General features: G+C 43.0%; 1 long non-coding RNA gene across 1 annotated transcript in view; it reads right to left on the reverse strand.

Moving 5' to 3' along the window:
• Positions 1-2,463: 2,463 nt before the first annotated feature.
• The window catches only part of LOC127490277 (uncharacterized), a 122,381-nt gene continuing 111,917 nt past the window's right edge, over positions 2,464-12,927 (reverse strand). The window contains exons 5-6 of the long non-coding RNA XR_011386349.1: positions 6,564-6,660; positions 2,464-2,813 (exon numbers count right to left, since the gene is read on the reverse strand). This is a non-coding gene — a long non-coding RNA (uncharacterized lncRNA). The remainder of the gene's footprint in view (positions 2,814-6,563; positions 6,661-12,927) is intronic.

Consider the following 12,927-nt stretch of genomic DNA (forward strand, 5'->3'; position numbering starts at 1 on the left):
AAAGGCAATGAAGATGCTAATTTAGTGTAGATTTTTATTAGCACAGAATTTCATTATTCAAACTCTTCTGAAGGGCTGCGTAAAAGAAATTGCTCATAGATTGGATCTGTCTCCCTCACTAATCACTCACATGAAACACAGGGCTAGGGCATTCCTCTGGATTCAAACCTAAGACTATCAGATGCATGAAATGCCCTGACAATTCTCCAGCAGGCTCCTCATGACTACACGACCCTCCTCCATGCCTCTTCTATCCCACCTAGTGTGACTTGTTTCCTGGAGGAAAGCCTTATGAAGCATACTCTGCAGATCTTATTTGGAAAACCAAGTGAACAGGAACATTTATTCCTTAGTAGCGAGTTGTCCAGTAGTTCAGAAAGCAGAAGGAATAGTTCATTTCTCTTTGTCTTTGGAAAATTGGGTGTTTGTAGTCAACACTTGTGAAAGGAAGACAAAGGAGTGCGGAAAGTCCAGTTTGGAAAACTTCATTTCCTAATTTTAGTTGCTTCCACAATGACTGAAATAAGACTAGCTATGGATGAGCCTAACTGCTTGGAGGTATTTGTGATGCTGAGTGAACTTTATGGGAGACCATTGTTTGGGACTGGCCTCCTACACTAACCCTTGCAGACCAGATCCAACAGAGTGGAGTCATTTTGCTCGAGTCTACACAATCAACCCCCCCCCCCCTTTTTTTTTTTTGACAGGCAGAGTTAGACAGTGAGAGAGAGAGAGAGACAGAGAGAAAGGTCTTCCTTTTTCCATTGGTTCACCCTCCAAGTGGCCGTTACGGCCAGCACATTGCGGCCAGCACGCTGTGCCAATCTGAAGCCAGGAGCCAGGTGCTTCCTCCTGGTCTCCCATGCGGATGCAGGGTCCAAGCACTTGCGCCATCCTCCACTGCACTCCTGGGCCACAGCAGAGAGCTGGACTGGAAGAGGAGCAACTGGGACAGAACCGGAGCCCCGGCCAGGACTAGAACCTGGGGTGCCGGCGCCGCAGGCAGAGGCTCTGGCCTACACCATCAACCTTTGAAACGAGTGTTTTCCTAATGAAGCAGGAGAATAGAATAAGGAAGTCTTTTCTGTTTTAACCCTATAAGGAGAATAACTTCGAAAAGACCAGTCCACTTTTGGTCATTATTTCAGCTTTCTTCAGTCCTTTTCTGCCTATAAAAACCAACTTCTGCTCAACTTATTGGAACATCCATTCTATTTTAATAAGTGAGGTGTTCCCCAGTTTCTAATCATATTTTAACTAAATTTCCTGCAATTTTATCTTTAGACACTGGATTTAGGTGTACGAGTATAAAACAGAAGCTTCTTAGTGATCTTCTATGACAAGACCATTTGGCTTATACACAGGCTGGATCTGCACACCAAATACTGAACGATGATGGATAACAACATAGAAAATTCCAGAGTGTTTCTCTCTGTGTCCTAGGACAGAAGATATTTTTGTGTGATAGGCAGGTAAGTTAAGTAAAACCAAGGCTGTTTGTGCCATTGATCAGCTTGCTAAATGTTTACTTTTTTTTTTTTTTTGAAAGGCAGAGTTCCAGAGAGAAAGGGAGGGAGGAGGGATGGAGGGAGGGAGAGAGAGAGAGAGAGAAAGAGATCTTCCATCTGCTGGTTCACTCCCCAAATGACTGCAATAGCAGAAGATGGGCAAGAGTGAAGCCAGGAGCCTGGAACTTCATCCAGGTCTCCCATATGGGTACAAGGACCCATGGACTTGGGCCATCTCCTGCTGTTTTCCCAGGCACATTTGTAGGGATTGGAAGTGGAGCAGCAGGGACTTGAACAGGTGCCCATATGGGGTGTCGGGTGTTGCAGACAGTGGCTTAACCCACTGTGCCATAACACTGGCCCCTAATAGTTTTGCTTCTGCGTGCTCAGTTCCCTTCTTTTCCACTGATTGGAACCTGCTGGGGAGGAATGTTAGCATTTTATTTCAATATCACAGGAAGGGGAAGTTGTGATGGTAGAAGGCAAGGATATACTGCTTTCTGACAATACTTTTAAACTCTTTGTTTTTATTGTTTTTAATTAAGTGGATGGAAGATGAGTATAAGCTCTAAGACAGACACTGTAAACATCACAATTCCATACCTATGTTTAATTGGGTAGTTGATTTTCCTAGGGCTGCCATTACAAGGTACGGCACATTGGGTGGCTTAAAACAAATTTATGCTCTGACAATGCTGGAAGCTAGAAATCTGATATCACTGTGTCAGCAGAGCTTTGCTGTACCTGAAGGCTTTAGGACCAAATCCTTCCTTGCCTCTTTCTAGCTTCTGGTAGTTGCAGGCTGTTCTTAGTGTTCCTGGGCTTATGGGTGCTTCATCAGCATCATCTCAATCCCAGCAGATGGCCATCTTCCCAGTGTCTCTGTAACCAAACTGCTCCCCCCACCCCACCCCACATACACACTTTTTACCATTCATTGGCTGGGAGCCCCTAATTGAGTATGACTTAGTCTTAACTTGGCTACATCTGTAAGACCCTATTTCTAAATACAGTCACATTCTGAGATACTGGGGGTTACAAGTTCAACATTTATTTTCTTGACACAGCTAGGCTGGTAAATGGCAGAAGAGACTGTTTCATTTCTGCAGTTGCTCAGAGAAGGATCCCTTTGGGATGCGGACCCCAGAGGTCTTCTTACTAACATTGTGCATGAGTGCTGGGGAGAACACCCAGTCCAGGGCTACTCAGCAGTGCAATGACCTCCAACTTGGGATGCCCTCATCCTTCTATGAGTCTGATGGTTTCTTCTGGGCCACCTTGTGGGTAACCACTTCAAATTCTCCTCTGAAAGAGAAGAGGTATAAAGAAACCAAATGAATAAAATAAGAACTTAAAAGCTGTTATCTCTCCTTTGGGGCATTTGCATTTTAATGGAGAAAGCTGGCCCCCATCCCAGATCTACTGATTCACAATCTCCAAGGGACAGTTCTGGGAGAATCTGCATTTTGCAGAGCACACAAAGTGGCTCACACTATTGGGCATGTGTAGGAAATACGGGATAGAGGGCTCCTGACTTCTGAAATCATTAGAAAGCATTGTGGGGATTAGGACTCCTGGATTATGCTATGGGATAACAGGCTGGGCTTGGAAAGACCCTTGGTTAGACTTAATCCAGGTTGGTGTCTTCTGTGCAGGAATACAACCAGATGACATTGATAGGGGTGAGCGAAAAACAGGATTTATGGAAAAACAAAAGGATAGTGCACACTCAAAATCAATTTTGGGCAACATCAAAAGGGGAGAATTGCCTCTACTCAGGCTGGGGTTGTCCTTCTAATAGGTTAAAGAGTAGTGCTTGGGGCAAGGGCCTTATTGAATGTTCAAAGGAGGCAAGGTTTGCGTGGGCCCGCAGTACACTTGGTGGTTTCCAGGAAGACGTCACAGCATCTGGAGCACCATGGAACGTGAGACTTAGCTGCATGATGAAGAGTGAGTTTGCTGAGTCTTCAGCCATGTTGAGCCAACAGGGAAGGTGACGCAGTTTGGGTGGTGCACATGGCTTGGGTGTTGGCAGCCATTGACTCCTTGTCCCTCACTACCTGCCTGTCTGTTGTCAAAAGTAGCACATACTGAGAGGAAAGATTTCAGGTCAGAGCCAGATGCAGACGCAGAAGAGAAGGGGAAGATAACAACTGTTTGATGGCCTCCAAGAACACCAGCTCCATATGCTAAATTCTCTATTTGTGCCAAGTTTGAGGCATGGTGTCTGACCCAGCAGGGGTCCAAAGGAAGAATGTTTTCTGAGCTCACTGTTCACAGTTCCTCTTAGGAGAAGCAGACTAGATTAGGACTGCTTATTAAATGCAAAGCCTCAGTCTTCTTGGAGGTTGGAAGGCCTATTTCCCACTAAGGGAGGATACAGGAGAGAAAATTCTAGCTCCATTCTGTTGCTTCCCTTGTTATGTCACATGCAGTCACTGGGTTGTGTTTTTTCTGTCTCGTTAAAAGAGTTGCTGATTATTATTATTATTGTTATTTGCACCTGAAGTTATAATCCACTCTCTGTGACTGCACATTTGATTGTTTTGAAGTGAAGGTGATAGGAAAGGCAGAGGAATGACTAGGGAAAAAATCTGGAGAACAGATGACAAGATAACATTGTTTTGGATTCTCTCAAAATAAACATGGTGTTGAAAAATGTTCCAAAATCATTTGCTTGAAAACCACACTTACTTTTGAGTAATATTTTTGTGAGTTATTTTAAAATGTGTCTTTTTGAAGGCTGCTGCTCTGAAGTTGAATTTGAAGTTGGCTTAATACCAAAGTGTGACATATTCTCTTTTATCAGGCTCTACTGTTTTCTGTTTAGTTTTTGCAAATTTAATTTTTGTGATTTCTGCATCAGGATAGAAATTCCCTAGTGGTTTTCTGTCTGGATGGGATCTTCAGTAAATGGTGATATAATTTCCTTTGTTATTCCGTAAACATCATGTCTTTATTTCTTCTGCCTTTCTTTGATTTCATCTCTTTAATACCAAAGACTGAGTGTCTCCCTGTGCCAGCTCTAAAGTACCGATATCTCTGCTGGGAAGCACCACACTGTTACTGAGAGAATGTAAAATGTGTTCCCTTCATTGCATCATGAAAAGCCCCTGCCCCACAGTAGACTTCCTGAGTTCAATTCCCTGCTCCAGCTTTTGATTCCAGCTTCCTGCTACTGCAGATCCTGGAAGATAGTGGTGATAGCTGGAGAGTGTGTCATTGCCACCCACCTGGAGACACCGATTGAATTCCCAGCTCCCGACTTCAGCCTGGGCCCAACCCCAGCCATTTGGGGCATCTGGGGAGTAAGCCAGAGAATGGAACCTTGCTCTCTCTCTCTCTCTCTTCCTCCCTCCCTCCCTCTCTCTCTCCCTCCTTCCCTCCCTCCATCTCTCCCTCCCTCTACACTACATCCGGGGCTAGTGGAGCACAGATAAGGTCGGTTGACCACAGTGAAGAATGTCAGGGAATGCTTCCTAGGAGAAATTGCACTTGAGAGGAAACTCGGAGTTTGGGTGTTAGTTCAGAGAACACGTGGTTGGAAAGGAGTATTTCGTCTGTACTCACATACTTCACCTTCCCTCCGGCTGCCACGGGTGTTCTGTTTCTGCTCCGTGGAAGCTGAACTCTCCGCTTACCCTCACAATCACATGCTCTGACCTTTTCAAGCACCTCGTTCTTGTAAGCTGACCTTTCATCCTGCGGTAGCAATTTATACTTTGACTTTTGCATAAGCATGCAAACATGGTACAGTATCTCTTTTTTTTGAACACAAAACCAATTAAAACTCCCTGGCATTCATCAGCTTTTTGTTGCTCTAACAAATACCTGAGAGGGGCTGTTGACAAAGGAAGCTTTATTTTGGAGGTTCACCATCCACAGTCAGGTAGCAGCATTAGTCTGGCATCAGAAGGAGGTAATGGATGGCAGGACTTGTGTGGAGGGAAGTTCACATGTGAGTCAGGAGACAGAGAGAGACAAGGGAGCAAGCTCACCTGTGTGATCTCTCCTTATAAAGCCATCGTGATTGGATCATGCAAATCCACCCTGGCAGCCTAACCAACCCAATCCCTTTCCAAAAGCCCCACCCTTGGGTGCCATATTGGATTGAGATTCTTCCCTCTGTAGTGCCAAAAGCTTATGACTGTATGTATAAGAGTTGGGGAGCCAAACCTTGTTCAAACCATAGCCTCTCTTTACCACATCCACCCCCAGTAACTCATTTTCTTCTGCTTTTCTTTACACCAAACTCCTTGAGATAGTTATTTGTGCTGTCTCCACTTCTCTGCATTGCATACTTCCTGAAGCTCACTGCAAGAAGGTCTTCATTCTCAGAATTTCCTTGAGATCACTTTTCTCGAGAGCAATCCCTCTCATACCCCATGCCGGTAAGGGTCAAGTCTCAGCAGCTGGTTCCTTGAAGATCAGCAGCATCCTCCTTTTTGATAGGTGGTTTCCGCTTCCTTCAGGACAACACATGTTCCTGATTTCTCCTAACTCTTGGTGGCTAATGCTGTCTTTTCCCCTCGCTCTTCATCCTCTTCTAACATCAAAATGTGCAGCCCTGGCCTTGTTTTCTGCATTTATGCTCACCCCAGGGACATGGCTTAAATATAATTTCTTACAACATCCAAATGTACATATCTCCTTTTAGTGATATGCCAGTTAACGTTTAATAAGCATCTCTCCAGGGAAAATAAAGCCTTAATTTGTCACATTTGCCAGTTTCTGTGGTCTGAATACTCTTGCCACAGCAGATCCAAGCCACCAGTGTGATACCCTGAAAGGGGATTTAGGAGGAAAAATGCAGCGACGCACCATTAGACGGTATTCCCACCACATCAACTCAATAGGTGTAAATAATCTCAGGAACTTAGTAAGATAATGAGGAAGCAAAGCATTTGTTTTTAATATAATTAATTATATATTTGCTTAATTTAATTATCGCAGCAGATTCTAATGACTAGATTACAAAATGCCTTGAGAGTCCATAAGTGCCAGCAAAATATTGCAGAGTAGGTAGCTTATAAGCAGTAAAAATTTGTTTCTTACAGTTTTAGAAGCTGGAGAGATCAAGGGGCCAGCAGATTTGGTGTCTGACAGAGGTTCATGCTCTGGTTCATAGACAGTGCCTTCTCTCTGTGTCCCCCTGTGATAGAAAGGGCAAGAAAACTCTCTGAGGCACATTTCATAATGGTACCGATGCTACTTGCAATATAATCTGCAAAACCTACCTCAATATTGTCACCTTGAATTAAGTTTAAATATTTAGACTACAGCACTTATTTCTGTCGACAAACACTCCGCACTCCTGGCTAAATCCAATCTCCCTCCTGTTCATTAGAATTCATTATCATTCAAGGACATTGCTCTGGTAACTGTGAGCTCTAATATTATTGATTTGTCTTCTCTACTGTATTAGTTTTACCATCCTACAAGCATAATAAGTATGTATGAAAAACAAAGACAAGCAGTGTGTGTTTCAATGGCACCATCACCTTAGGAGTTGGCTGTGATCTCCAGGACTATGTTTCTTTCTTTCTTTTTTAGATTTATTTATTTATTTGAAAGGCAGAGTTACAGAAAGACAGAGGCAGAGAGAGAGAGAGAGAGAGAGAGAGAGAGGTCTTCCATCCTCTGGTTTACTCCTAGATGGCTACAATGGTTGGAGCTGTGCTGATCCAAAGCCAGGAGCCAGGAGCTTCTTCCAGGTCTCCCATGTGGTGCAGGGGCCCAAGGACTTGGACCATCCTCTGCTGCTTTCCCAGGCCATAGCAGAGAGCTGGATTGGAAGTGGGGCAGCCGGGACTCCAACTGGTACCCACACGGGATGCCAGCAGTTCAGGCAGCAGCTTTACCCGCTATACCACAGCACCGGCCCCTAGAACTCTGTTTCTGTCCAGCTCACGCAGACGAGTTTCCCAAGACTTGACTTCTCTGGGGCAATGATTTGAGAGTTGGGACTTCACTGAAATGATTCTTGGGATTATGTGTCAGAGTGGAGTGGTGATGTAAAATACCATAGAGGCCCTGGTATCAAGACTGTCTCCACAGAGAAGTTTGCTAATTAGAACCTCATTTCAGAGAACCATCCTTGGCATCTTGAGCAGTCTACAATTTAGGGTTCCTGGGTTTTGATTGTGTTTTTAAGGTGATCGGTTGAAAGGAAAGGCCATAGTCCTTGGCAAGGTGTGAGATAGCATGCAGTGTGGTGTGTCTAGAAAAGGCAAAACCAGCCAGATCACCACTGCTGGGTGGGAAAATCTAAGGAATTTGATTTTTAGTCTTAATTTACAAAACCATTTTAGAAATTCTATAGCTAAGCAGAGCTTCCCAATTGTCTTCATTGTAATCTTCATTTCTTCATTTGATGCGATTTCTTTATTCTTCTCAAACTCTGGCTGGACTTTAGTGTTAAGATTATGATTATGAAATAAAAGTTAAGTCACAAAACAAACTGGTATGTCACACCTCCAGAATGTCTCTTCTAGTCCAGAATTCTTTCTCCATCTGCACAATGGGCCTTTTGGAAGTCCAACAGCTGTCTCAGAGTTATCTGATTCTCCCTTGTACCTTCCCCCAACTACCAAACCTGCTCCAAACCATCATGATTTCCCCTACCAGTAAATGAAAACTCCTCTAAACCACACATGCCGTGCATCCTTCCCTAAGTCCTATATGCATGGTTGATGCCTGACTGGATTGATGGTTTAAAAATTAATGTATTAAATATTTTCATTTTATTTGAAAGGCAGAGAGACAGATAAAACCTTCCATCTTATGATTCACTCCCCAAATGTCTACATTAGCTGGAGCATGGCACTTTCATGTGGGATGTGAGTATGCTGAGTGGTGGATGCCCCGTGAATGTTGCTTCCCCAAATATTATCATAGTTCCTTCCCTCACCACTTAGATGTTTTTAGGGGATCAGATATCATGTTCTTGGTAAGGCCTACCCTTACTATTCCATTTAAAATCACACCTGTCTGCTTGCATTAGTCCACTTTCTTTTGCTATAACTGAATGCTTGACATTGGGTACATTATTTTTTAAAAAGAGGTTTATTTAATTCATGGTTTTGGAGATGTCCAAGATCAAATGTCCCCATGTGTTTCCCCCCTGGTAAGATCCTCCTGCCATCCTAATACCCAGCTGTGTTGCAACACTGAGAAGTAGAAAGGGAAACGGCTGTGTGCAGAAGAGACCAAGAGCATGGGGTGGCCTCGCTTTATCACAACCCACTCTCTGAAGAACTAACTCATTCCACAAGATCAGCATTAATCCCTTCCAAGGGCAGAGTCCCCATGACCTAATCACCTTCTGTTAGGCCACACCTCTTAAAGGTTCCACCACTTCCAACACAGCCACATTGGGGACAGTGCTCCCAGCTCATGAACATTTGAGGGACACACTCAGCCCGTGGCACCCCCATTCAAACTTCCTTCCATTACTTTTATTGTGCTCCATTTACTTAGAACTTAGCACTGTTCAATACACTATATAATTTTTTTTTAATTTGTCCATTTGAAGGACAGTGATATAAACACTGTGAAACAAACAGACAGAGTTCTCATCTGGTGGTGTCATTCCCAAATGTCTACAAATAACCGGACCTGAGTTGGATTGAAGTAGGAAGCTAGGAGCTTCCACACAGGTGTCAGGAACCCAACCACCTGGGCCATCACCACTGTCTCCCAGGTCCGCATTAGCAGGAAGCTGGTGTCAAGAGCCAGAGCTGAGGGCTGAAACTAGGCACTCTGATATGGGATGGGGGAGTCTTAGCTGGTAGACTACACACTCACCCTCATGTTCTATAATTTATTGTTTATATTTTACTCCCCGCCCCTGGAAAATGGAAATCCAGTGAAGATCTTGCATTAACAGATTGTAAATGTTGTAAGGTCCAAGATTTTGTCTTCTTACATTCTATTGCTTCACCTCTGGCACAAAATGCTAACACAAAGTACACACTTAATAAGTATTATTGAAAGGATGAATGAGTTGGGAACATCATTGCTGTGGCAGCAGGTTAAGCTGCTGCTTGCAACATGAGCATCCCATCTCACTGTGCTAGTTCAAAGCCTGGCTGTCCTGTCCCCAATCCAGCTTCCAGCTAATGCACCTGGGAAGGCAGAGGAAGATAGTCCAAGCACTTGAGGCCTTGCCACCCATGTAGGTGATCTGGATGGAACTTCTAGCTCCTGGTTTCAGCCTGTTTCATTTTGGCTGTTGAGGCCATTTAGGGAGTGAACCAGTAGTTATAACATCTTTTTCTTCCTTTCTCTCTGTTTCCATCTCTCTCCCTCTCACACTGTCATTCTGCTTTTCAGCAAAATAAACAAATTAATTATTAAGTCCTTTTTTTAAAAAAAAAAAGAATGAATTAATATACCAACTCAGAAAATTAACCAATAAAAGGCATGAATGCAAGAAATAAAATCACACAATCTTCAAAGGAAAATGCAAAAGGATTTGTTTTATTTTGTAAACAACTAGAGACATTTGACAGCTGTGAAAGAGAAAATTGACATGACCATTTTTTCCAGATATGGCACCAAGTTCCTGATCTGACACCTGTGGTTGTAATTGCTTCACTGAGATAGAGAATTGAGAAGGAGGCAGAGGATGGGGAGCTGGGATTTAGACTGTTGGGTTGCAGGAACCTGATGAGTATTTCTGTGGTAATGAGGTTCAGGAAAGAGGCAGGCTAGGGTGGAGCCAACAGTATTTCTAGGTAGTTGCTCAATCTATAGTAAACTATAAAACGATCTGTAGGAAGGTCTGAAAAAGGGGGTACTCGAACTTTCTGATTGTGGCACAATTTTAACAACCAAATTTCTGGAAGTACATCTGTAGTTTAAAAAAGAAAAATTCAGGGGCAAGCATTTGGCACAGTGGTCAAGTTGCCACTTGGGATGTCCACATCCCATAACGGAGTGCCTGGTTCATGTCCTGGATACTGTGCTTCCCACACAGCTTCCTGCCAATGTGCACCCTGGGAGGCAGCAGATTATGGTTCAGGTACTTGCATCCCTGCCATCCTTGTTTGGAGACCCATAGTAAGCCCTAGGTATCTGCCTTCAGCCCGGCCCAGCCCCGGCTGTTGTAGCCATTTGGGGAGCGAACCAGAGGATAAGATATCTCTCTATCTGTATTTTATCTCTCTCTTACTCTTTCTCTCTGCCACTCAAATAAACTGAAAATAAATAAATTAAAATTTTGAGAAGAAAATTTCAGAAAATTGTCACCACCACAGTACATGAGATTGTATATTATTGCTTATTTATCTGGAAATTGTCAATGGTAGTGATTGTAGGCAGTAGCTATAAGTTCATTTGCATTTTAATGTGATTCTCAGACTTAACTTTCAAAGCATTTTATTGATGCTATCTCATGTATATGATAAGACGGTTCTCAAATATATACATTCCCTGGTTTTTTGGCTTTTAAAATTTTATTGTGTGTATGACCTACATCGATACTTTTGAGATTTGAGACTCTCTATTCAATAATGTATGATGTTGAAAACTGCAACAAAATCCTATGACTTTTTGTGAATCTCCAGGAAAATGCAGAAACTGAAAGACATAGCCAGATACTTCATTTTAAGGCAGATACTAACTAGAGAAGATAATATTTTGGGTCTGCCTCTTAAGAATTTCCACTCTTTTGCCCATTTTGATAATCTTTGTATTTAGCTGTGATGTTAATTGTCTATTTAGATTGGTGAGGTGGTTGTGTTTCAAACAACCATGTTCATGTTTGATTTTTTAAACCAAACCCCTTTTGTTCTTTCCTTTCCTGGTTCTGCATTTGTGGTCAGGTTAAATCATATTTTTTATGTTCCATGTTATTTAAACTTAAATCTCCTTGCATCATTTTTAAAAGTAGTGACCCTAAATTGATTGCAGTATGTGGTACATGTTTATCTGATCTGCATCTGTCTGTAATTAACATATTACATCACAGGCTGTAAGCACAACAGTGTACTTATAGTTTGTTCCTTCTGGCTTTTTATGTACTTTTAAAATTATTACCTCTGTATACTATAAACTCCACAATACATTGCTATTATTATTTTATTTAAGATTTATTTTACTTACTTGAAAGGCAGAAGTACAGGAAGACAGGAAGAGATAGAGATCTCTTCCATCCACTGGTTTACTCTGCAAATGGCCTTAACAGCCACGGCTGGGCCAGACCTAAGTCAGGAGCCAAGAGTTTCTTCCAGGTCTCCCACTTCTCCCACATGATATGCAGGGGCCCAAGCACTTGGGCTATTGTCCACTGCTTTCACAGGGGCATTAGTAGGGAGCTGGATCAGAAGTGGAGCAGCTGGGACTTGAACCAGCACCTATATTGGATGCTGGCACTGCCGGCTGCAGCTTAAACCACTGCGCCACAATGCTGGCCCTGAGGGATATTTGTCTTTTAAAGAAATGAACTTATGGGGCTAGTGCTGTGGCATAGTGGGTTAAGCTTCTGCCTGCAGTGCCAGCATCCCTATGGGCACTGGTTCTAGTCCCAGCTTCTCCACTTCTGATCCAGCTCCCTGCTAATGCACCTGGGAAAGCAGCAGAAGATGGCCCAAGTCCTTTGGCCCTTGTACCCACATGGGAGACCTGGAGAAAACTCCTGCTCCTGGTTTCCGATTGGCCTAGCTCAAGCTGTTGCGGCCACTTGGGGAGTGAACTTGTGGATGGAAGATCTCTCTCTCTCTCTCTGTAACTCTGCCTTTCAAATAAAATAAACAAGTCTTTTAAAAAATGAACTTACAAGTTTTAGTGAAGTCTTAAGCTGTAATAATATAATACGAATGCTTTAATTTTAAACAAAGATAATGTTTTCAAAGATTCATTATTTAAAATTCAAAATATTAATAATGTGTCTTCTTAAAATCTGACATAACCAATACCTTTCGCTATTCATTGTTCTGGTTAAATTTGGATTTTGAAAAATTGTAATCAGCTGCTACTCTGTGGACAAAATGGCCAGTGACTTTGTGTTCCTAGACCTCAGATAATCCTAAGAACAGTGTTCTGATAGTTCTGTGATGTCTACATGACAGTTACGGAGAGACTTAAGGAAGATATCTTTATTTTTCTTTAGCCCTAAATGAAAGTGCAATGCAGAATAATCAGGCACTGAGTTAGTCAAATGAGACATCTTTTACACTTCCATGTAGATCTTGCCACCTATGGCAACTAAAAGTCATAATTCACAAAATTCACTGCAGTGCCAGCATCCCATATGGGCGCTGGTTCGAGACCCGGCTGCTCCACTTCCGATTCAGCTCTCTGCTGTGGCCTGGGAAGGCAGTGGAGGATAGCCCAAGCCCTTGGGCCCCTGCATTCTCGTGGGAGACCCAGAAGAGGCTCCTGGCTCCTGGCTTCGGATTGGCGCAGCTTCATCCAA

This window comes from Oryctolagus cuniculus, chromosome 2, assembly GCF_964237555.1.
Source record: "Oryctolagus cuniculus chromosome 2, mOryCun1.1, whole genome shotgun sequence".
NCBI classification, from domain to species: Eukaryota; Metazoa; Chordata; class Mammalia; order Lagomorpha; family Leporidae; genus Oryctolagus; species Oryctolagus cuniculus.